This window comes from Pongo pygmaeus, chromosome 6 (genome assembly GCF_028885625.2).
Source record: "Pongo pygmaeus isolate AG05252 chromosome 6, NHGRI_mPonPyg2-v2.0_pri, whole genome shotgun sequence".
In the NCBI taxonomy this organism is placed as follows: domain Eukaryota; kingdom Metazoa; phylum Chordata; class Mammalia; order Primates; family Hominidae; genus Pongo; species Pongo pygmaeus.
Genome location: NC_072379.2, coordinates 52,362,021 through 52,385,285, shown reverse-complemented (window position 1 = coordinate 52,385,285; position 23,265 = coordinate 52,362,021). Strand labels below are relative to the sequence as shown.

The window sequence follows — 23,265 nt, the reverse complement described above, 5'->3', positions numbered from 1 at the left end:
GCCCTTCTCTGCTTAAAATAGAGTGGAAAGGCTGTGCTTCTCCCAGGGCCAAGCAGCCTACACCTTTGATTTTTATCCCATTTCAAAGGAATGTATTGAAAACAAAAATTGGAGAGAAGGTCTGAAGAGATTAGTTCCTTTTTTGAATATCTATGCCTTTTGCCTTCGGTGATTTATTTAGTGTTATGATTTCTGGACTGCAACAGAAACATGATGAGCGCTTCAACAGAAGTTATGAATGATGACTTGGACACTTATGAATAAAGAGCATTGGATTCCTTAAGTGGCCAGGCAAATGCTTCCCTTCTGCCCTTAATGATTCTACAGCATCTACAATGGAGGATGCTTATCTGTGTAAAGGGCTTGATGCCCTGAGGATGCTTATCTGTGTAAAGGGCTTGATGCCCTGAGTTGGGCAGCTCATGAGAATGCTCTTGGGATCTTTGTGCATGGAGATTTAGAGGCCAGGATGTGGTGGGAAGCGGTCTTGTGCTCTCCTGATCAGTGTCATTGTGTCATGGTAGAGTGCCCTTCCACAGTGGGCCACTTCTTCCCGGATAGGGCGGAGGAGCTCAGGAAGGAGAGCTGGGCAATTCTGCCTGCCTCGCCCTCTGCTGGTGATCTCACAGTCCAACAGGAGGATGCACCTTCATGAATCTGAAAGGGAGAGTGACCAGTGTTGGCCAGATCCTGTTTCTCACCCTTATTTCCAAGGGCATGTGTGGCAGAAGAAGAAAATAAACCAGGTGCAACGTCGAAAGATATTCTCTTCTCAGGGGAGCTCCAGAAAGGACCTAACCTCAGGGTTTCTAGGAGACTTTATGGAGCAATGGACTGAGAATGAGCCGTGGGGAAGGGGACAGCAAGCTGGACTCCAGCCCAGCTCTGCCACTGTTAGCAGTGTGCCCTGGTGGCTAGCTGAGTTCAACATCCTTTATCGAAAGAACTGATACACAGTAACTACCTGGCAGGATTGCTCCTCTGAGGACTGAGGCCAGTGGGGGGTACAGCGCTGGCACACGGTAGTCCTGGCACAGAGCGTGCTGCTGTCCTGTGTCCCTTACTTTCTATGGAGAAACTTGCCCCTGGATTGGCCGTTTACCTTTCTGATTGTCCACATCTTCTCCTGATGTCATCACGGAGAACTGATTACATAAATTCCCCCTGAGGAATCTGTGGAACAATCTCAAAATGAACTGTTTCTCTTTTGCGACACTTCCTCCAGGTAGTGTAAGTGACAGTTGCATTGCAATCATTTAAAAAACTATTGTTTTTTGTCTCATGAGAATGTCATGTGTTCATTGTACTTGTAAATAATGTTGAAAAAGTAAGGCAAAATCAGCAATCATATGACATTCCACACATGTAAATTTTTGCTGGTACATTTGATATCATTGGTGGAATTTCTAAAATGAACCCAAAAATATAGTCAGATCTGTGGCTGTGACACATTTTTTGAGTCCTTACAGGACTAATGAGACTTGCGTTGATATCATGGATGGCCATATACATAAATTGCATTCGAATTTGATTTATTTTATTTTCCTGCCATTCTCCAACAAATATCTGTATTTTCCTTTAAGGACAAAGAATGAAGTAGCATAACACACCCAAATAACTTTCTGAGCACCACTGTCTTGTAACAGAGGGAAGGGAGAATGCAAATAGAGTATTTTTTCTGAGAAAATATTATCCATTTTGGGTTTTCTTACTTTTATAACAAATCCCACAGGGCAAATTCTATGATAATTATGAGATAGTGCTTCTTATAAGGTCAAAATAATAATGACAATGTCTCTGAATTAGGTTTTACTTTTGAAATGTCTATGGTTTATTTTATTTATTTATTTTTTTGAGACAGAGTCTTGCTCTGTCACCCAGGCTGGAGTGCAGTGGCACAATCTCGGCTCACTGCAACCTCTGCCCCACAGGTTCTAATGATGCTCCTGCCTCAGCTTCCCAAGTAGCTGGGAATATAGGCACCCACCACCACACCTGGCTAATTTTTGTATTTTTAGTAGACACAGGTTTTCACCATGTTGGCCAGGCTGGTCTCGAATTCCTGACCTCAGGTGATCTGCCTGCCTCGGCCTCTCAAAGTGCTGGGATTACAGGTGTGAGCCACCGTGCCCACACTGCAATGTCTATGGTTTATAACTCCTATTTATTTTGGTCTTTTATTCAATTTAACATTTTTAATAGTAAACTGTCCAGTGTATAAGTACTTGAAAAACTACCACTTTGTAAATGAATGAGAAATTACTTCATCGTAATCAATATTTCTTTATTTTTTCTGTTTTGGGAATTTTTTTAAGCTTCACAAATCAATTTGACCCATTTTGGCTAATTTGGCATAAAAATTCGATATATAATTAAGTTCCTTTCAATCAGCATAGCTTGCTTTAATTAACTAACTGAATATGTTTGGGTACAAAATAATTTAGTTACAAACTGCAGAAAAGTTTTAACTAAATGCATTGATAACACGTCTCAAGTCTTAGCTTTGCTAATTGACGTCTCAAATTAGATAACCCTCTTTAACAATTTTTTGCATTATCCTTTATTAGTGCATTACAGAAATTCCCAGGAGCTAGAGAGGCAGTGTACTGTGTACCCACCTGGAAAAATTAACGTGAAGTTGTTTAGATTATATTTGGATTCAAATGTAGGCTACCTCGAAGAGAAAAAGTGTTGGGTGTGTTCTTGCTTTCTTTCTCCTTTTTCATCTCATATTCATCTCTCTCCTCCAGCCTCATATTGTTTCTCCCTTCATGTCCCAGATGCCAACCGAGCAATCCAAGAGGAATAGGCAAACTCCTACCACAAAGGCTCTCTGGAGATCCTTAGCGGCCAGTATCAAACCTACCTTCCCGCTGTGGACTTAGGCCACAGGATAGGACAAGCCCTGGGCAGCCTAGGGCACAAAGAGAGGCCAGGAGATGAGCTAGGCCTTTGTGGGTCAAACTGGGGAAAGTGTTTTATTCCTTGTGCCTATGAAATACCAGCAATGGGCTTTTTCCCTAACTCCACTCACATCTTGGAAGAAATTGTTGCAAGTAAGTATAACTTGCCCACAAAGCAGAACTCTTAAGTTAGGGCAGGACTGCATTTCAGAGAAGTCAGAAAAATGAATGTGAAGTGCAGTGAAGCCCAGACATTTAGAGACCACAATCATCTCAGGACTGTTTTCCTCTCTGCACTCTCCTTGATGGGGTATCATTCACCAGGGCGAAAGCCCTGTTCACTTGTTCAGTTTGGGAAAGTGTCTGGGGATTCCCAGTCTAGGAAATGTTCTTTTCCTTCCATGCAGTAGTTTTTACAGCTGTAAGGAATTGAAGTCATGCCAGAGGATTCACAGATGTGTCCTTTCCTGTTGAGGTACTGGGAGGTAGGAGGTGGGAGGTCGTTCGGGAGAACACTGGAACTCTGACAGGACCTTTGTGTTGGATATACTGGGATCCTGGGACTGCCAGTGGCTTGCATCCAGGGGAAGATCACAGACTTCCTGAATGACTGACTTTATATGTTCTTACAAAGGAGACTGATCACTTATCATAAAGCAATAGAAAATATACAGGCAAGGGGTACAGACTTCATGTGTTTGTGTATGAGAAAAATCACATAAAGCTAAATGCTATTCTATAATTAAAATCAAGTCAATTTCCCCTACTTCAAAGAACGACATGCTTGAAAACATTTTTGTTTACATCTTGTAATGACTTGTCAAGAACTGCCATTAGAACTAGGGTCCTAAATCAAATGAGATGTTTTATTTTAAAGTGTGACATTATATGCCTTTTATTTTTCCTTAGCTGACTCAACTGTTAGGTCACACTGAGTTCGTAATTAAGGTATGCTGACACCAGGTGGCAGTAGACACCGCAGTTGCAGCACTTACCACATTTCAGTCCTTAAAAGTCTGTTTTTAATTCACTGTGTCTACAAACACGATGAACATTCTTGCCTCTGAGTTCATGTCATTCTCCTGCCTCCCTAAGATGCCTTCACTTTCTACATTGATTTAACCCACTTATGCCTAGTGTTCCATTTTTGGAACTCTAAGCATGTAGGAGTTATTTACATCCTACTGCTCAAGGTCATCACCAGGGTCTGATAGAAAAAATTTAAAAAAAATGCAATCTCAGGCATGAATTAAGCTGAAGACACAGCTCCAGTTTCATCCTAGACTTTGGAAAATGCTCTTTAGTTTTTTAGTTATTCCAATTATGCTCATTATCATTTAACTCATGTTCTATGTTGCACTGCTTCTTATTTCTTCAGCATTGGATTTTAAGTTCTCTGGGGAATGGGGAACCTCTTCTTTTTTGACCCTTTTGTATTTCACCCAGCTCCACCCCTAGAAGGGCTGCTCCTCCTAGCCTGCCTTTCACTGAAATCCTCTCTGATCTCCTTGTGACTTTTGCTGTCCCCAATTCTGAGTTCATCTTAGGTCTTTATCCCCATGCACAATTAGACACTTACAGTCAAAGTGTGCACACTTCTCTGTCTTTTCATTTAATAAACTGGTCAGGGTGAGTAGAGTCTTTGGTCCACCTTTGATGCTTCAAATGCTGTGAGCACTTCTTATTGCACAAGTCTATTTGCGACTCCCAGTGGTAGGCAAGATGACCCTTCTGAATTTCTCCATCCAGCTCTGCCTGTTTATAATTCACAAGTCTCTTGGACCTCCTGGTTCCTCTTCTGTCCCTCAGGTAGTGTTTGGGCTTGTCATCTTCTTATGAAATACTCGCATCCACAGATGTTTCTGCCCTGACCTCTCTCAGTTTGCCTGAGGCCCTCAAACTAGCCTCTTCTTGTATGGTGTTACAACAACTGGACCTCCAATGGGGTGATTAGTCCTTTACCCTGGCGTCACTCAGCAATTTGCCTAATAGTCGCATCCCTTTTGCCTTGTCATTGGCTCTGAGCCTTCTGTCAGGCTGGACTCAAATCTTTACGGTGATTTCCCTTCAATCTTTCATTTGTTCTTCTCCACCTCACCCACAAGTAGGCTTTTTCCTGTTTGATCCATCCAAGTCACCCAAAACAAGGATCTTAAATAGCTTTCTAGCTACCTGGATTTTAGCTTCAAAATCTGGTCAGTCCAATTTTCTTGGAGCCAAAGTAAAAAGAAAGACATGAATTCATTCAGAAAGGTATGAAAATGTATGGAACATCATTTTATCCAAGTCTAAAATTCTCTTATGTTTAATTTTTCATCTTGAAGAAAGACAAATACTGTTTCTTTAAAAAGAGAAAATATAGAAAACTATTCATATCTTAACAGATAGATTAACCTTTGTGGAGAGATTGAGTCAACTGTATAGTTAGCCAACTTCAAAGTTAGAAAGAGCACAGTCCACACAAGACTACTCTCACTTCTGACACCACAAGTTTAGAGGTGATCCCAGAGCACTCTCAAGGTCAGGAATTTGCTAGAAGGAACTCAAGTGGTAATACTCATGGGTGTGATTTATATTTATACTATAGGAAAAGGATATAGATCAAAATCAAAAGAGATACATAAGGCAGAATCGGGAGATGTCTAAACATGGAGCTTCTGCTGTCCTCACCTCATGGCATCATGGGCTGGCATTAACTCCTCTTGTCCACAATATCCACTGGGTATTGCCAACCAGCAATGCTCACCCAAGCCTTTGGTGTTCAGAGTTTTTATTGGAACCCAATCGCATGCCACCTGCATGGATGATCTTATCTTCTAGCCCCTCTTGGAGGTGTAATGTGCTAATGCTTTTGGTCTTCAATTTCTCTAGATGTTGGAAATGTTACTGCATAGCCCAAAGCCCCATACTAAATCCTATTGTTAGGCTGTCTAGTGACCAAATGCCTCAGGCAAAAACACACTCCTGTCAGGCAGGACATTCCAGGGGCTTAACGATTGTCTCTTTGTGGCCAAAGGCAGAGGGCAAGACCAGACTCTCTTTGGGCAAGGTTAATTCTTTACTGCATAACCTTCCTAGCTCAAGGTTAAATGCCATTTTGATTTGATTTTATATATTTAGCTTTAAGTTTATTGTAAGCATAAACATCCTGGAATTTTATAGTGTTTCTCCTCAGAAAATTACATTCTGAGATGCAATTAGAAGAGACTTTTGAGCACAGATTTGAATAAGTGTCACTGTAGGAGGTAAAACACTAATTATTTTGTAGCATCTCTTTTGGCTGCTTAGGAGACTTCTCGATTACTTCTTAGTAAGCAGGAGGCAGAATGGTGTAACTTAATTATATTTTCATTATTTATGGGTATAAAGATCTTTGCATGCATGAGAATGAGGCTGACATGAGTACTGTTTTCCTCATTTTACCGTGGAGCTAATTGAGGCACTGAGAGGGGAAGAGACTCATTCCAGGCTGCCCGCACAGCTGAGCAGCTAGCCTGACAGGCACACCTGGTCTGGGGGCTCCATCAGAGAACAGTCAGAGTGTGCACACTTCTATCACTGTCCACTCGGGTTTTCAAATATCCTGCTCTGCCATGAGCTCTCAGAGGAGGAGTTTATCAGTTATTTAATTCACTCCTTTTTACAGCTTTCAGCTGAACACCTGCTACGTACTAGGTTCTGTCATAGGGATGGCGATTTGGGACTTAACAAGAGAGACAAAGCTCCTCCTTCAGAAAATCATTGCCTAGTGTGGGCAGACAGCTATGCATGAGAAATAAGGCCATTCCTGACTGCAAGAAGAGTAATGGAGGGAATAGGGCAGTGTGACGGGGTGGGCCTGGGGGTGGCCGATTTTGAGGTAGGTGGACAGGAAAAGACTGGGTGGGGAGCTCTCCCTTGAATGGAACGTGCCCTCTGGGAAGACCCAGTGAGGAGGCAGGCAGGGGAGCAGCGGGTCCCACACTGGACAGGGCAAGGCCTATTTGAAGGCCGCCATGACTGCTGCTTTTAGAAAACGACCAGTACAATGGTATGAGTGAGTGTGGTACAGGTGTCAAGTTGGCTTTGCGCCAGACTGCCTGGGTCAATTTCTGAGCTCCTTAACTTACAAGCCCTTGCTGTTAGGCAGGCGAGCTCACCCACTGAAGCCCCTGATTATTCCCCCATGTGTAAAAGGGGATGCGGAGAGGACCTACCCCATTGCTATGAGGGTTTGTGTGAGGGTTGCATCAGTCATTCCAGATAAGGCACTTATCCAGGCCTGGTACAGAGTAAATGCTCAGTCAAGGTCAATTTCATTATTAATATAATTTTATTATAGAAGCCTGTTCTGTGTGGTGTTTACCTACCTTCAGAACGTCCTATGCTATCTGGTGCCAGTACTTGAAGAGGTTTTCTTCTTTATTTTACATGGTCATTGCTAGACTCATTCGGAATAACTTCTTCCCGTTCTGTGCAGAAATTGATACTGTTTCCTAAAATGAAATAAAAATAAAAATAAACACTTTGGAATGAGTTAAAATTTCCATAATGCGCTTTTCATAAATTATTTCAATGGATAAGATTGAACTGAAGGGGAAGGTGCAGAAAAGATAATTAATTCCATAAGATGAATATACAACTCTGAACTTGAGAAATAATCAACTCGCCCTCGGTGTGCTTTACAGGGTGGAGGCTGAGAAGGAGCTCAGGTGTTTTGTTGTTTGTAGGGGTAGAATTCAGGCTGTAGGAAAAGAAGAAATACATGACAAATTTTAACTTTTTTGATGCTCGTCTTCCTTGCCTTTGTAAACAGTAATTTGAGTATAATTTAATTTTATGTGATAATTCAAAGTTAATGTTGGTGTGTCAGTTGCAGTTAGGACCACCTTTTCTAGGAGACCCTTGAAAGGGGAAGGGACTTCTGAGATCTCCTTGGTATTTCTATCTTTAATCTTATGTCTTTTTCTTTTGGCTTCCCTTTGCCCTACTGCCTTCTCCTCATTGGATGGAGAAAATAATGTTGGTTCATTTTGTATGCAAATGAAGTATTTAAAGATTCTGAAAGAAGACTCAAAAGTTCTCTCCTATGAGAAAAGTGAAAGAACTTGAGGACATGAGCTGTATTTTTTCCCTTTTCCCAGGAGTTATCAGACAGCTCAGAGCCAAGTTTATGACCCATTTCTATCCAATATACAGAACTTCCAGGCATGATTTTTTTTTAAATTAACCTCAAGCCTGGTTTTATTTTTATCTTTCCTGTTTCTTTCCTCTCATTCACATTTCATTTTATTTTATTCTGCAAGTAGTTTTGTAAGCTGACTTAAATCCTTTCTGGAACAAGTTGGAGAGTAAGTGACAGTGGCCATTGGCAAAGGATCTAATGCTTCTGAATTTCCTTTTTTTTTTTCATTATGAAATAGAGATAATATCTTCACCCAACTGGTTCTCATGAGGCTGGATGAGGTTTCATTTGTAAATCCCAGATGGAATGACCAAGGTGTCTCTTTCTCCTGGTCACATCACCAGCAAGGTCTAGTGGCTCTTGTGAGAACAGGCCTGAGTGCTGTGGTTTCAGGTTGCCCTTTGAAAAATCAGGATATCCACCTGGGTGCCAGAACTCCTTGCAAGCAAGAGGACCTGGGGTGGGTGTCCTCAGAGGTGGCCCTGTGTGGGCTGGTTTCCATCAGGCCACATACAGATTGGTTGGAGCTTTAATGCATTATGAGGCCAGCATTGTGACTCAGTGAAACCACATGGGCAGGCACAGCATCTTGTGAAATCAGCTGGTGTTCTGGCAGCAGCAGGGGCCTCTCAGAGAAGGCACACTGGCCTCTGTGCTGTTTTGGGAGCAGTATCAGGGCTTTGGGCTCGGGCTCAGAGCTGTGCTGGGTTTGACGGCCATCAAGGACTTTGTCCGTTTCCCAATCAACTTGGCAAAAATTAAAATTGATGGGGGCATGTGCAAATACGAAATAAGAGTGGAGGCTTTTGCATTCCTGGACACTCCAACACATTGTACTCTGTTTATGTGGAAATCTGAGACTCAGTCTCATTTTTCTTCTGACTTGGCAAGTAAAATGAGCAGCAGGGCTGCTGCACTGTCCGTGACACTTGCACACAGAGATTGAACAGTTGTGTAGCCGAGACCAGATATTCAGAAGTGTGCACATTTAAAAAAAAAGACTTGGGGGTTGGCAGCTTTATTAAGGAAGAAAGTGCTGAGAAAATGATATTCGTGTATCCAAAGGCATCTTTTCTAGATTAGTGGTTAATTATTCATGTCTAGGAGTCCAATGAAATCAATCAATAAATTAAAGTAGGCACATATTACCTATTACCGAAAAAGAGCATAGATTCTTTTACAGTCATGATTGATTGATTAAGTAATGACACCAGGCACTGTTCAAGGTGCTGGAATTGGAAAGGAGTCCTCCAGGGAATGAGAAAGGAGTCCTCTAGCTCACAGAGCTTGCAGGGCAGGTTAATGAATGAGCAAAACGAGTTACCAGGGATGTGGAGAGAGAGGGTTGTGTTTTCTGATAGAGGGTATGCTGGATGCTATGAGAAATGTACTCTGCCTGGGGGCTGGCTTCCTGGAGGAGGTGACTTCTAGGCCAAAACCAAAAGCATATGTAGGGTTTAGCTGGACAAAAAGAGGAGCAGGAGGAACAAAGGAAGAGAACAAAGGAAAAGATTCCAGCTACAGAAGACTTCATGTTCACAGCCATGGAGGCTAGGGAGAGCCTGGCACAGGCAGCTGAGAGACTGTTTTGTGAGGTGGTGCCATAGGCTTCAGGTTATGTGGACAGGAAATTAGAAAGCAAAGGCAGAGGCCAAATTATTACAGTTTCATGCACCAGCATTCACCAGACATGGAGGGGGCACGCTGCAGTGTTTTCCACCATTAACTATGGGCAGGTTATACTGAACAGGGGTTTAATAAAGCTCAGGACTCTTCATTTGCTCATCATTCATTTATTTCTCAAGTAGTTTGTTATACCTATTACATAGTCTATGTGTCAGGTCCATAGTTTTCAAGCTTTAGCATGAAATGGAATCACCTTCAGAGCTGATTCAGTGGGTCTAGGTGGGGCTTGAACATTTGCATTTCTAACAAGTTCCCAGGTTGATGCTGGGGTTCGGGAATCACATCTTGAGAACCATTGTGCCGGGTGAGGAAATTACAAGAATAGTCCAGGATCATGTGGGTCCCCACATTCCTTTTGGTCACCAAGGGGACTTAATTTTCTGAGTCCCTGTTTACTCAAAGAATTTTTTTGAGTCTTTGAGTGAACAGGGCTCAGGTTTCTTTTGTACAATCAATTGCTAAACATTAGAGACAAGAATCCAATGTGGGTCCCTGGTTAAAAGGGTTAGGAACTAATCTTATGGCCACCTAGATAGACCAAAGTGGTGATTTGAGCTCAGTGGCATTTTCTTGGCCTATAGTGGTTTAAAGTATACTCCTGATTTTTTTTTGGAAGAAAAAGGGCACTGGTTTTACTGCCTCCTCGTTCATGAAGTCATGCCCAGAGAAAGTGCTGGACTTACTTGGCTGGGTCGTAAAGGGAAGCCAGAATTAGAATCCAGAGTCAAAGTTCTCCTGGTCGCTGAGATGCTTTCCATAGAGAGGCCAGTGTGGGGAACCACCCTGGTAACTTTTAGATGAATTATCCAGGACCCAGTAAGGGAGGGAGGAGAAAACACTGGATACATGTGGCTTTGTTGCTGGACAGAAATGAAGCCCAGTATTCCTGTGCAGAGCTGCCCAAATTCTCTCCCACCATGCACAGGAGGGAGAGGCCCGGAGCCAGGAGTGCAGGCCCATGCACCCGGAACAGCCAACAGGATGTATCTGTAAAAATCTGCTTCCTTTTTACTGGCTTCAGGCTTTTAAAGAGTCTGGTCAATGGGCACAAAGAGTAGGGAAATATATGATTTGCAAGGAAATGGGGAAATCTGGTGATGATACTGGAATTAATCATTCTTTTAACATGAAAGAGTTGTTCTTTATGATCCTTACCATCTTACCTAGTGTTTGGAGTTTAAAGGAGGGAGAGAGAGAGGGTGAACTGGTTTCTTCATTGTATCTCCAGCAAATGGCCCATCTGCGAGCATGAAGGTAGATGCATTTGAACTGCTCAAAGAACTTGGGACAGAAGACCTTTCAGAACCCCTGAAAGCTTTTCCATATGAAGAGGAAACCAGGAAATTGAAGTCTTCATTTTGTCTTTGTGATCAAAGCCAGGGAGGAAGGATATTAAGCAGATACTGACCTGTAGTTTTGTGGCCACTACTAGGATTTATTGACATACATAGCAACTAAGGACTGCAGGAAAGCTGAGGTTTGTATTTACTTCAAGAGAAAAAAAGATCAGAAGTCTGAAAACAGAGGGCTATATTGCTATAATGAGCCCATTGCCTTTGATAACAGGAGGTAATGACAATCACATTAGCTGGCATTGATTGAACATGTGCGACGTGCCTGGAAGTCTGGGAAGCCTAATTTGTATTCCAGTGCCAATAATAATGGACAGAACAATAATAAGGCCAGGAGTAAGAGCTTACACTTTTGAGTACTCACTATGTGCCTGGCAGCAGCTAAGGGCTTTCCCTGCAGGTGTTGTTCCCCGTGTGGATGAGGAAACTGAGTTACAGGAGTTACCAACATTGTCCAAGGTAACCAGGCAAGAAAGAGGCAGAGCCAGGATTTGAAACCAAATCTGTTTGACCTGTGCAGCACTTGTGCTTTTGACCATTACCACCATAATCTTGTAATAGCTCTTGCTGGCAAGCCATCCTCACCCCCAAATTTTCTGTGTTTTCTAAACTATGCTAAAACACCAGGAATTTGCAAATATTTCTTGTGCTATAATGTATTTTCATTTTGAAGGATTTTTTTCTTGTAAAAGATTTTTGTCTTTTCAACAAAATTTTCTGTTTAGTTCTATTTTGACAAAATTGTCAAAATTATTTGGAAATAATATGCTGTGGTTTATGTTGACTGAATTTTAAATAAACCGATTTTATCCGTCTTTTAAGGAGAAATTTATGGATTTCAAAATGGTGGCCATTCTCTACTCACATTTTTGTTTCTGGTCCACAGTATTAATTCTTAAGATAATACACATTCGTGTCTCACCCTGCTATAGAAGGCTGAATTCATCATGGAATTAGGATTTTTAATTCCAATGTCATGTGCTTGTAAACTATTTCTTCCCTTTTCATCTTTTGCTTTCAAGGACCATTTAGTAACAGTTTCTAAAGAAAGAAACTGATTTTTTTTTTCACATCTTGCTTAAGATGTTCTCAATTGATGTGATATTAGCAACTCAGTGATTCTTGACTTTTGAGAAGCCACAGTTTGTTTTTTTTTTCATTGTTTGTTTTTTTGAGATTCTGAGAGAGTTGAGTCTCCTTTTCCTGGAAAAATGTACTCCTACCTTTGCATACAACAGGGGATTCTCTGCCTGGGGTGCAGGTCAGTGGACACCGGGTCAAGAAATTCTGTTTCCTTCCTCCCTCCCTCTCTCTCTTCAATTGTTATGTAAATATTTTTTGAGCCCTATTAAATGCTAGGCACTGTGCTCTGTGTTAGGGTTACAGGGGTGAGATAAACAGCATGGTTCCTGTCTTCATGGAGTTTATAGTCCAGTTAATGAAGAAGACATTCAACCAATATCCTCAGAAATAAACATGTATCTATGCTATGATATGTATGCTAAGAAGGAAAAAAATTTGTTGTGTAAGAAGATCTTATACAGGAGGGTCAGACCTACTATGTGTATGTGTGTGGGGAGGGGAAAAGCAGATGAATCAGAGAAGGACCTCCATGAGAAAATGACATCTGGGCTGAGCTAAAAAGGATGGGTAGGAGGCAGTTGGCCCAGAGGCAGGAGGAAGGGGTCTGGCCAGGGAGTGTTGTACTGCATTCGTGCACCTCCAAAGTGCCGACGCAGCCAACCCCTTCTGCTGCCTGTGCACCCATCCCAAAGGCTCTGTGTGCTTCCTGTGCTGTACTCTTCCAGCATAATAAGATCAATTTCACAGAATCTCACCTGTCTATGATTCATTCATGTGAGGGGTCAAATCATTTTTCCCCTGAAGACAAATCCCTCTTGTGGAGTTTTAAAGTGGATTTTCTCTTTGCTCTCAAAGGGATTCTGTTACTGGATTCATTATATCTGGTGCAGTGGCCTTAGGTTCCAATAACTGTTCTAGTTTATTTGACTTGCTATGATAAGCTTGGAGTCAGGGCCATGTTCCTTTGCAGAATACATCTGGGGTGAGGAGGATATGCTTGCTACCCATGTACACACACAGAGACATACATGCTCAGACATGGCCATACTCCCCAGCACACATTCCGTAATGTCACCACACTGGCATGAGGTTTAGATCCTTACTATTCAAATCACCACCCTTGGACCTGCAGCATCATTAGCTTGTTAGAAATGCAGACTCCCAGGCCCCACCCCAGGCCCCCTGATCAGAATCTGCAAATTTGACAAGGTCCGGACATGATCTTTGTACACACTACAGTTTGAGCAGTGCTGGGTTGGTTTTCTCCATTTCCAGTCTGGCCTAGTCTGTGTTGTTGAATAGTTTAGTCCAAATGCTTCCACTTAAGGCTTGGGATCACATTGACACTTTTAATTATCTATATTTTAGTAGAAGCATCACGACGTTTTTTTCCCATGCAGGAGAAAGGAGTCCAGGTAACTGTTTTGTGGAATAGATGGAATGTGACTCTAATGTGCAACAGATGTGTGTTCCTGCAGGGAGCAAAGGCACACCAGTCTCAGGCGCATGGCACCCCTCATTTCTGCAAAAGGCATTTCACCTCTTCACGGACTGTCACCTCTGTGTCACTGGCATCCTTCTTCATTAGTTGCATCAGATGGAAAATCTCTTAACAGAATTTTTAAATAATCACTGGATGATGCAGAAATAAGGCAAGAAAATTGTGCACTAATCAGTGAAATTGCTCACAGTTATGAGTTGTAAGGTCACTTGTGTCTGCTTTGTCCTTGGTCCTTCACAGACCTTGAGCCACAAGAGGCCAGTGAAAGGCAGCCCCAGGCATTGGTGGCTCAAGAATTTGGCCTTTCATTTCCCTCCTGGACCCTTTCATCCCTGCTCTCTGATTCCTGGGGTCTGTCCTTCAGTTCTTGGGAACTGTGACCGACTTCCTGCCATGCTGATCCATGTAGCCACCCATTTTCTTCCATAGGCTGTCTTCAGGACTGGGTAAGAGGCCCTTCCCATATCAACCTCAGGCCCAGGACCCCCTCAGGTGGTAGAGAGTCACAGCTCAGGGCAGCGTGCAACAGGAGCCCACGTGTGTGGCACTGTCACTTTCCTTTGCATTTTGATGGCATCCCTTGTTTCCTATTTGGCTGCAATAGGTACTTTTACTCACCTTGTATTAATTAGATCTTTTTCTAGTTGCCTATGAAGAAAACCCATTAAAGTGGTTAAAGTTGTAACCCATTTCATTTGTAAAAATGAAAATTAATTGACTAGGGTAACTGAAAAGCCAGGGCGAATTTCACTTCACACATGACTTGATTCAAGGTTTCCATGAGGTCCCCCAGGTTTGCCTTTTCTCCATTTTTTTGCCACAGCTTCCTCTGCATTGGCCCTAGTTTCAGGTAGGGTCATGGTCCTCCTTCCAGTTCCTCATGGTTATAGCTTCGGAGAAATTAGACAACAGAGCAAGTCTTTTCTCCCAGAAACCCCAGCAAGCCTCATGCTCCTCATTGGTTCTGATTGGGGCTGTCGCCATTTCTAAACCAATCACCTTAGTTGGGGAAGTAAAATGAGTTGCTCCATTTAGACCTGGGGTGGTCAAACTTCCGCAGGCATCACATTCATCAGGAGGGTCTGTGAAGACGCAAATCATTGGCCCCACACCCACAGTTTCTGATTCAGCAGGATGGAGGTGGGTGATGCTGCTGCTGGTCTGTGGACCACACTTCGAGAACCACTGGTTTAGACCAATCAAGGCCCCTCCTAACCACATACATAGAGTGGAAGAGAGGTGTTCTTCCCAAGGCCATTCTAGAGACTCTTACTTGAAGAGTGGAGAATGGATATTTCCCTTTCTCCTTATTCTAGAGTATTTGTGGCACTCTTATTTAACCACAGCTCCTGCCAATGTGAGAGGAGTGACCTCTTTGCACCAGCCACTCTGCTAGGCTCAGGGGACACATTATGATCAGGGCTGAGTTTGGACCTTCCTAACTTAGAGTGAGGGTGTGGATGAATAACAATAAGCAGACACATACGTAATATATGAGGTGATTGCCACAAAGAAACACAGCAGGGGAGGAGATGGAGAGCGAAGCTGGGCTCTGGGGGCTGTTTCGCATGGTGTGGTCAGGGAGGCCCTCTCGGATAAGGTGCCCTGTGAGCTGAGATCTGGAGGAAGGGAGGGAGTGTGCCATGCTCAAGTTTGGAAAAAAATGCTTTCTGAGCAGAGTACAAAGCACTTGGAGAGTTTGAAAAATACAAAGGGCCACTGTATCTGGCACTGAAGGATCCTCTGGGAGAGTGGAAGGGCAGATACAGCGCTTTACAGGCTGTGGGATGGGGGCTGGATTTTACTGTGAGGAAGAAGAGAAACTCCTAGGAGACATGAACAGCACTTCTGGGAATAGGGATATGAAGTATGATGGAACAAACATGGGTATAGAGAGAATAAGCTGTGCCCTTGTTTTCAGTTAATGCCCAACTATCAAAAAGCTAGTGTTGGGCTCTAAGTGGACCTGGCACTTCTGCTCCCAGGTCCTTTTAGACCTGTGGCTGTCAAACTTCAGCAGGCATCACATTTATCAGGAGAATCTAGATGTTTCCCATAACCATATGTTTTGAAACCTGGTATTCTACAGGGGGAGTGATACATTACCCCTCTGTTTTCTAGTTGGTGCCTGTTGATGCCCAGTCTGAGTTCCTTTCTAGCTAAGTCCAACAGAAGATTGTTTTCCTCCGAATTTAAGCTCCAAGTGACTCCCCTAGCATCATATGCACTTGAAGCTCAGCCATTTCTCCCATTCCTCCTTGAGGCAGAGGGGGAAGGGGATTGCTATTGAATTTTGCCTGGGAAAAAGTTTTGGAAGCACATAGATTTTTAAAATAGCTTCTCGTTAAAGAAGAGAAAGACATGAAAAAGTAAGTCTGATTAAAATACAAGGGTAGCATCAGGGGAGCATGTTTACAGGTTTGAAGGGCTGCTGTAAAGGGAGGCCTCTTGTGACCTTCGAGAGAATGAATCAAAAAGGAAAACAGAGAACCAGTCTTCCTCAGGGTCAAGCTCACCCTGGAGGTGCAAGGGCCACCTGTGAAGCCCAGTGTATCCTCTCCATGTTCAGAAGCATTAGTGACTCTCTTTATTAGATCAAGTTCACACTACTGATCATGGCCTTCAATGCCCCATGCCACCTGGCAACAACTTATGTTTGGAGATTTGCCCATTTTTACCCACATTGTACTCCATCCAGTCTAGCAGTCCCCAAATGCACTTGGTGCTTTCCACTGGACAGGCCTTTGTTTATGTCTTTCGTCATTTGCTTGGGCTGCTGTTCCTTGCTTCTCCCTGTTCCAGCCTAGGCTAAGGACTATTTCTTTCTAGAAGCCTTTTCTCCAGCGAAAATTGATGAGTCGTCCCCCCTTTCTCTCTAATGCTTCGGTTATTCTGTTTTATGCACTAATTCCGTTTGGCCTTAGATATACTACCGTGATTCCTCTCTATGACAGCTTCCCTCAAGAGAGATAAGCTCTTGAGGAAAGAGGCCATTTGTCATTCATGTTTATGTTCCTCCCCCTCCCAACACACCCCAGCATACGCTGGAGGAAGTCAGAGGGGATGATCAACAAAGACACAGCGAGTTGTGTTGAACTGAATTCTAACTTTGGCTGCATAACAATGATCGCAGGGTGTTTAAACCTTGAGACTTGTCGAGCAATGTTCATGGGTTATTTTTTTTGGCATTTTGTACACCTCTCCTTTTAGGACACTTGGATTGTAGCTTTACTGAGCTCAGGGCCATTTTCCCATTTTTTTCTAGAAATTTCTAGAACCACCTCTGAAAAAGAAAAATGTGGTTCAATCCAACCAAACAGTCTGACTCTAGGGTTGAAACATGGGTGTGGCATGATGGCTGGTGAAGCCCCCAAATGAACTCAGACACATTCTGCTCTTAGACATGCTTAACTACCTGGCCTCTGGTAACAAACTGGCCTCCCCTCTGTCCATTGCTTGGGTGAGAGAAAGGACATGAGATGACACCATCATGGATCTCCCAACCTGACAAATGGGTGTGAAATGTGTTCAGAAACACATTTCAGTTGAGGAAGGGAAAGTGGAAGAAATGACTCATCTATTTTCAGAGCTAAATGATTCCCAGAGATGCTCCTTACCCCATACATGTAGTTTTATTTGCTTATTTTCAATGATCTGTCTTCTGGATTTATTTTAAACAGAAATTGCCTTCAATATAGAAGCAATTGGCTAGGAATGTGTGGTGTGTGTGAGAGTAGGGTCTCTGGTGAGGAGGAGGCACGTGATGCTGTATACCAATGTGTCTACATGTTCTGGGCTATTTGTGAGTGTGCTGGTAGAGTCATGTTGCTGCCAACTGCTTGTCCTTTGTATCTCATCTCATTGATGAATCACAACTGGAAGCATGACGTGCACAATGGAAGCTGTCAGGGCCATCATGTTGCATGAATTCTAAACACATTCCTTGCACATCAGCAGAGGCTGGCAACAGGTTGTGAACATGCCAGTGGAATCATACATGCCTTCATGTCCTGCTCTGGACTTCCTTAGGAAAGGTCTAAGAAGACAGGTTCAATTTGAGTTTTGTTCTTCTTCCCTCTAGACGATGTTGGAAGAAAACTAAAAGCACCTGAGGGCCTGTCAAAGTCAATCACATTTATTCTTGGAAACCAAGTTCACCGTAGAGGGCCAATCAGGGTTATCTGGACTCTAAAATGATGAGAACAGTTTGATCGTCAACTCACAAGTCTTGTTATTTTTCCAATGGAGGATGAAATAATTTTTGATAGGTGGATTCCTTAGCGAGGATGAAGTTAATCCTTTTTTGACTTTTTGACTAAGAGACAATTTAATGTACAAGTGTATATTTACTTCACAGTTCCAATTAAGAAAGGTAGCTGTGTTCTTTCCAGCATATCCATTTTGCCTTGAAGTAAGTTAACTATTTTTTCCATTTGCACTGGGGACACATCTTCTTTCAAACTAACATGGCCCATGAGTTGGAGGAGCATTGAAACAGTGTTCACTGATGCCCTTTACTGGATCACGGGAATAGAACCATCAGATTTTAGACGCATTTTCCCAAGGTGGCCCAGTCTATTCTAGGTAAATAAGCATTGGATTAATATTCAGGCCTTAAGTGTCCCAGCCCCCAAAGCCTGTCTTCCAGATGGTATTGTTGATCCTTAGCAAAACAACACTTGCGCCACACAAGACTAGATGCACAAGCCTTATGCCAAGTCAGGAGCTCGTCTCAGTCCTGAGTGGGAGTAAACAGAATGTGATCTGTGTAGCTCTACTAGGGGCACACTCCAGACATTTCCAGGGCAAACAGCTAGCCTAGAAAGGGGACTCTACATATCCAATGTGCTCTTGTTGGGTTCGTATTTTTATTAGGAAACACCTTAAGTCTTTTACTGTTTGAAACCTTATAGGCATAATTAGGCATGATTGACTTCATCCTGCCTTTCATGCCCTCTACTAGTTACCTACTCTGTTGGTTTATCCAAAGTGCACATATCACTTTTCTTCCATTTGCAGGTCATACATTTGGATAACTTCCCTGACTTTCCTTGTCTGTAAAATGAGATGAATAAGAGCTGCACTCTGGGTGGTTGTTCAACCCCAGTGAGAAAATGAATGTGGAGCATGGAGGCATGGTGACCTGCATGTAGACAGGGCTCAGCCAGCATTGCTCTCCTTCTCTCCTTGCCATTCTCAATTCCCAATAGAGTCTGAGGACCTCATTCCCCCAAGCCTGCTCTACAGCCACAGACTCCTAAGCTGTCCGCTTTGCCAGATTCTGTCTGCTCCCAACCTCTGCCTGGTGAGTGCCACACGCAGGTGCTGCCTTAGGCTCTTTGGGCCTTTCATCAGAAACCTTAAATGGCCCACCTTACTGGCAAGACAAAATTCCAAATTCTTTAACTTGACATCTAAGGTTTGCTCTACTCTCTACCTTGCCTACCTGTTCAAATAAACTCTTTGTTTCTCAAACCTCTGGTCCAGTCAGGCCGACAGGCTTTGAGTATATAAATTCCTCTGCTGTGCCTCAGGCCATTTTTTCTAGAATATTCTTTTTTATCTTTCCAAATCCTACCCACCTTTCCATATCTAGCTCAATTTCATGACGTTTGTGCGGTCTTTCTTGTTCACCAATCACACATGCTTTTTCTTTTCTTCTGAACTCCTACGTGAGTTGTGAATAGACCACTCCATTGATTTGCTTGTTAACCAAACTGTCTAGCTTCTTGCGTGGTCTTTAATCAGAATTTAGGTCCTCTGTTGCTGTCCTTTCTTTGGCTTATTTCCCATCTCCTCAACCAGAGGGTGTAAATGCCACAAGGATGAGGACTAGATCACATTTGTATTTCACGTCTCCTAGTGTGAGGTTCCTGGCATTGCAGACTTCCAGTAGTTGATTTAATGCAGGAGAAGTTAATCAGAATTAGAATAAATCTTTTCTTTATAGAATTGTTTTTAGCATACAGAAACTATGGGTGTGGCACCTCAGCACACAGCATCTTAATCTCAATTGGGAGATGCCAATTTGGATGAGCATATTAACCGAAGAGCATTCGCAAACTAATTTGTCACTGTATCCTCTGGACATTAGAATGCTAATTCTCTCAGATTTTTTAATTTCTGCCAAACCTCACAGAGTAGCTCTGACTAACATCCTCCAGGGACCAAATTGGAACAACGGCAACTGGCTAAGCGAGTCATTTGGAGCGTTATGTAATTTGGATTTCGAGTTAGGTTTTTTTTCGGAAGTAAAATAGAAATCTGACACCAACTGAGGCCCAGGTGTTTTTCTCCTCTCTTCTGTGTTCTGGTCTTTAAAAAATAAATCTAGGGCAGCTTTCTATGTTTTAGGATTGTTTCTCCAATGAGACTGCTTTTTATTTCATGTCATGTCAGTTCCTTATCTGGTAGAGGCTGTGTGACATATGAGGTTTGGTGCTCTATGTATTGGGTTTTTTGGTGTGTTGAGGTCTGGTTAAGGGCTAAAATGAGAACTTATTGTCAAATCATTTGGGCTCAAATCCTGGCTTCACCATTACTGTATGTACCTAAAAGTATGGTTTAAATGTTCTAGACCTCAATCTCCTTATCTATAAAATGCATATAATCTAATATCCACCTCATCATTGTAACCGTTATATGAGGTATATATTTAAAGTACTTAGTACGATTTTTAAAAATGCTATGCATGTATACTCATTTGCCAGTGTTGAGTATAGGAAACAGCACAAAACAAAACAAATAAATACCTTTTCAGATTACAACGTGGATCTGCAAGACTTGTAGAGATTTGAAAATATTGATACCAGTGAGAGGCCTGCATTGATTCCATAAGTCCAATTATTAACAGTGCTATTGACGGGTTAATGGAGATTGTTTGTCTTTCGATATACTGATGCCTGGCAGATTAGACCTACATGGGGGTTGTACACTTCTGTTTTTTTCAGTGTTGTGAAATGAACCTGGCTCTGTAGAAATGGACTTGCATCATAACCTTAGATAAGCTAAGGAGGCATGTGGAACCGGTCTCGTGAATTGTTCCCTCATTGTGAAGTCAACTCATTCCTGGAGCCCACAGCCCACTGGCTGAGGTCACACAGTTTCCATGTTAATTTTCTTTCACTGTCTTCTCTTGGTCACTGATCTTACTGGGCAGTGTTCTTCACAATGCTAGAAAGCATTATGACATACTGAGTGACATACAGAGCATGTGGTTGCTGTTGGCTCTCTTACTTAAGGGTGGATGTTCCATGTTCTTACAAGTCCCTTTAGTGTATCCCTGTAAACTTTAGCATGGATTTTGATGATGAGAATGGAGAAAATGAAACTTTTTGGACTACATTTTTCTGTCTGTATGTTTTTCTGAAGTATTTACACAGGAAATAGAAAGCACATGCATTATTTAATGCTGCTTTTCACCTGATGCCAAATACTTGGACTGCAATAGGAAAACCCCTAATAGTCCCCATGGATTTTTGAATGTTCCCAAACATTAAATACTTCCTGGAATATTACATAGGTCTAATTTTCACCCTAACGTATGCTACCAGGTGCTTTATTCTTAGTCTAAGCCTACAATATTTCTTGCAAGAGACGGGGTGGTCATGGAAGGGGTTGGAGGATGATTTTGAGATGGATTCTCCAGAGAAACAGAACCAATATGATATGTGTATATGTGTATAAAAGAGATTTATTATAAGGAATTAGCTTACACAACTACGGAGTCTGACAAGTCCCGAGATCTGCAGGATGAGTTGGCGAGCTGGAGACCCAGGAGGGCTGATGGCATAATTTCAGTCTGAGTCTGAAGGCTTGAGACCCAGGAGAACTGATGTCATAGTCCCAGTCCAAAGACCACCAGGCTTGCAAGACCCAGGGAGAGCTGATGTTTCAGTTCAAGTTCAAAGGCGGCAAAAAGCCAGTGTCTCAGTTGGAAGGTAGGCAGGCAGGAGGAATTCTCTCTTACTCAGGGGAGGGTCAGCCTTTTTGTCTTTAATTGACTGTATGAGGCCCACATCCATTAGGAAGAGCAACCTGCTTTACTCAGTCTACCAATTTAAATGTTCATCTTATCCAAATGCAACCTCAGATAAACACCCTGAATAATATCTAACCAACTATCGGGCACCTATGACCCAGTCAAGTTGACATATAAAAATTAATCATCACAATTGAGATATGAACTTCTACCTTGTTTAATTTCTGGGTCATCCAACAGCTCTCCTATTAATTTGTTATACTTTCTCAGGTTTCTCGACTGGTATAATAAATAAAATGGTAAAAAGAGGTTAGCTCAGTGAACAGTTACGGAGTTCCCACTGCCTGTGGGTACCAGTTAGGCTCTGAGGGAGAACAAAGATGAACTAATTATGATTTCTGCCTCAAGATTAAAACTTCCTCCATGCCAGATGCCTGCTGCGAACCTTGTTTGAGAAATTCGTTTTCTTTACTCCAATTTATTCTAAGTATGTCAGCACTTAAAAGGTTTCTTTGAAAATTTGACTTTCTTGAGTATAACCAGTACCAATGGGTTAGTTCTATTCCACTTGCTCTAGCTTCTTTTTGATCCTTGCAAAATCTCTTTCCCCTTGAGAATGGGCTGCTTTTTATTCTCCTGGTTTTTAATGTTATAGAGAATCTTGCTGACAGTCACTATACAGCAAGGGGGGAAATGCCATCCAAGGAAAACCCTCAGCTGTCCTAGAAAGTTTTCAAATGAAGTCATGCTCCTGATGAGATTTTGAAGCAGCGACCTGAATTTGAACTGTGTGTCAAGGTTTCCGCTGGCACTTGAGTGCAGTGGACTTTGCTGGGCGTGTATCCATCCATTGGCTCTGCACTGTAGTTTGCATTTTTATCATCTTTGGTCTTCTCATGGGCAAAGGACACCTGGCTTTATAAGCACAAAGGACATATTACCTCAAATTGTGGATCCCAAGCCAGCATGTTCCAACAACTTCCCTGCAGGCTGCTCCTTCCCCACCCTGCTTTTCCCACCTGCTCAGTGTCTGTATTTGTTGAAGGTGAGGGTACGGAACAGGAGAGAGAGTAGGAAAGTGGATTCACAGGTTAGCGTTTGCTTCCTGTTCTGTTTGATTAGTGTAGCACTGAGGGTGAGTGCCAGATTGCGAAGCCTCCAGAGGGTTCAGGAAAGGATGTAGTGATGAGAACAACAGCTGGCCTGCTCGTCTGGAATCACAGAAGTAGTGTGTTTGTCACTTTCCTCATCACTGTTGTATGTGCTTTCAGACTTTATATACTGTGTGTTCCTGTGATATTTGGAAGAATCTGTATGAATGGATTTAGGATGGAAAGGTTTAGTTGTGTCGTAGGGAGATCCGGGATGAGCTGCATCTGGGAAGGGTTTTCTATGGAAGCCAAAGGTGCAGGCCTCAAGCCCCAAAACTATTCTTTCCAATCTGGATCAGACTGTTTTTTAATTTATAATTTTTAATTGGAGTAATAAATGCATTCAAACTGAATAATCAGACAAAATTGTGAAGAATTATGTATGGAACAATTGATACTAATTTTAGGATTGAGAGATTGATGTAGGTCTCTGGGGTTAAAGTC

General features: G+C 42.5%; 1 protein-coding gene across 2 annotated transcripts in view; it reads left to right on the top strand.

The window, feature by feature from the left end:
• The window catches only part of BMPER (BMP binding endothelial regulator), a 243,224-nt gene that overhangs the window by 176,603 nt on the left and 43,356 nt on the right, over positions 1 to 23,265 (top strand). The gene's annotated exons all lie outside the window — the stretch shown is intronic.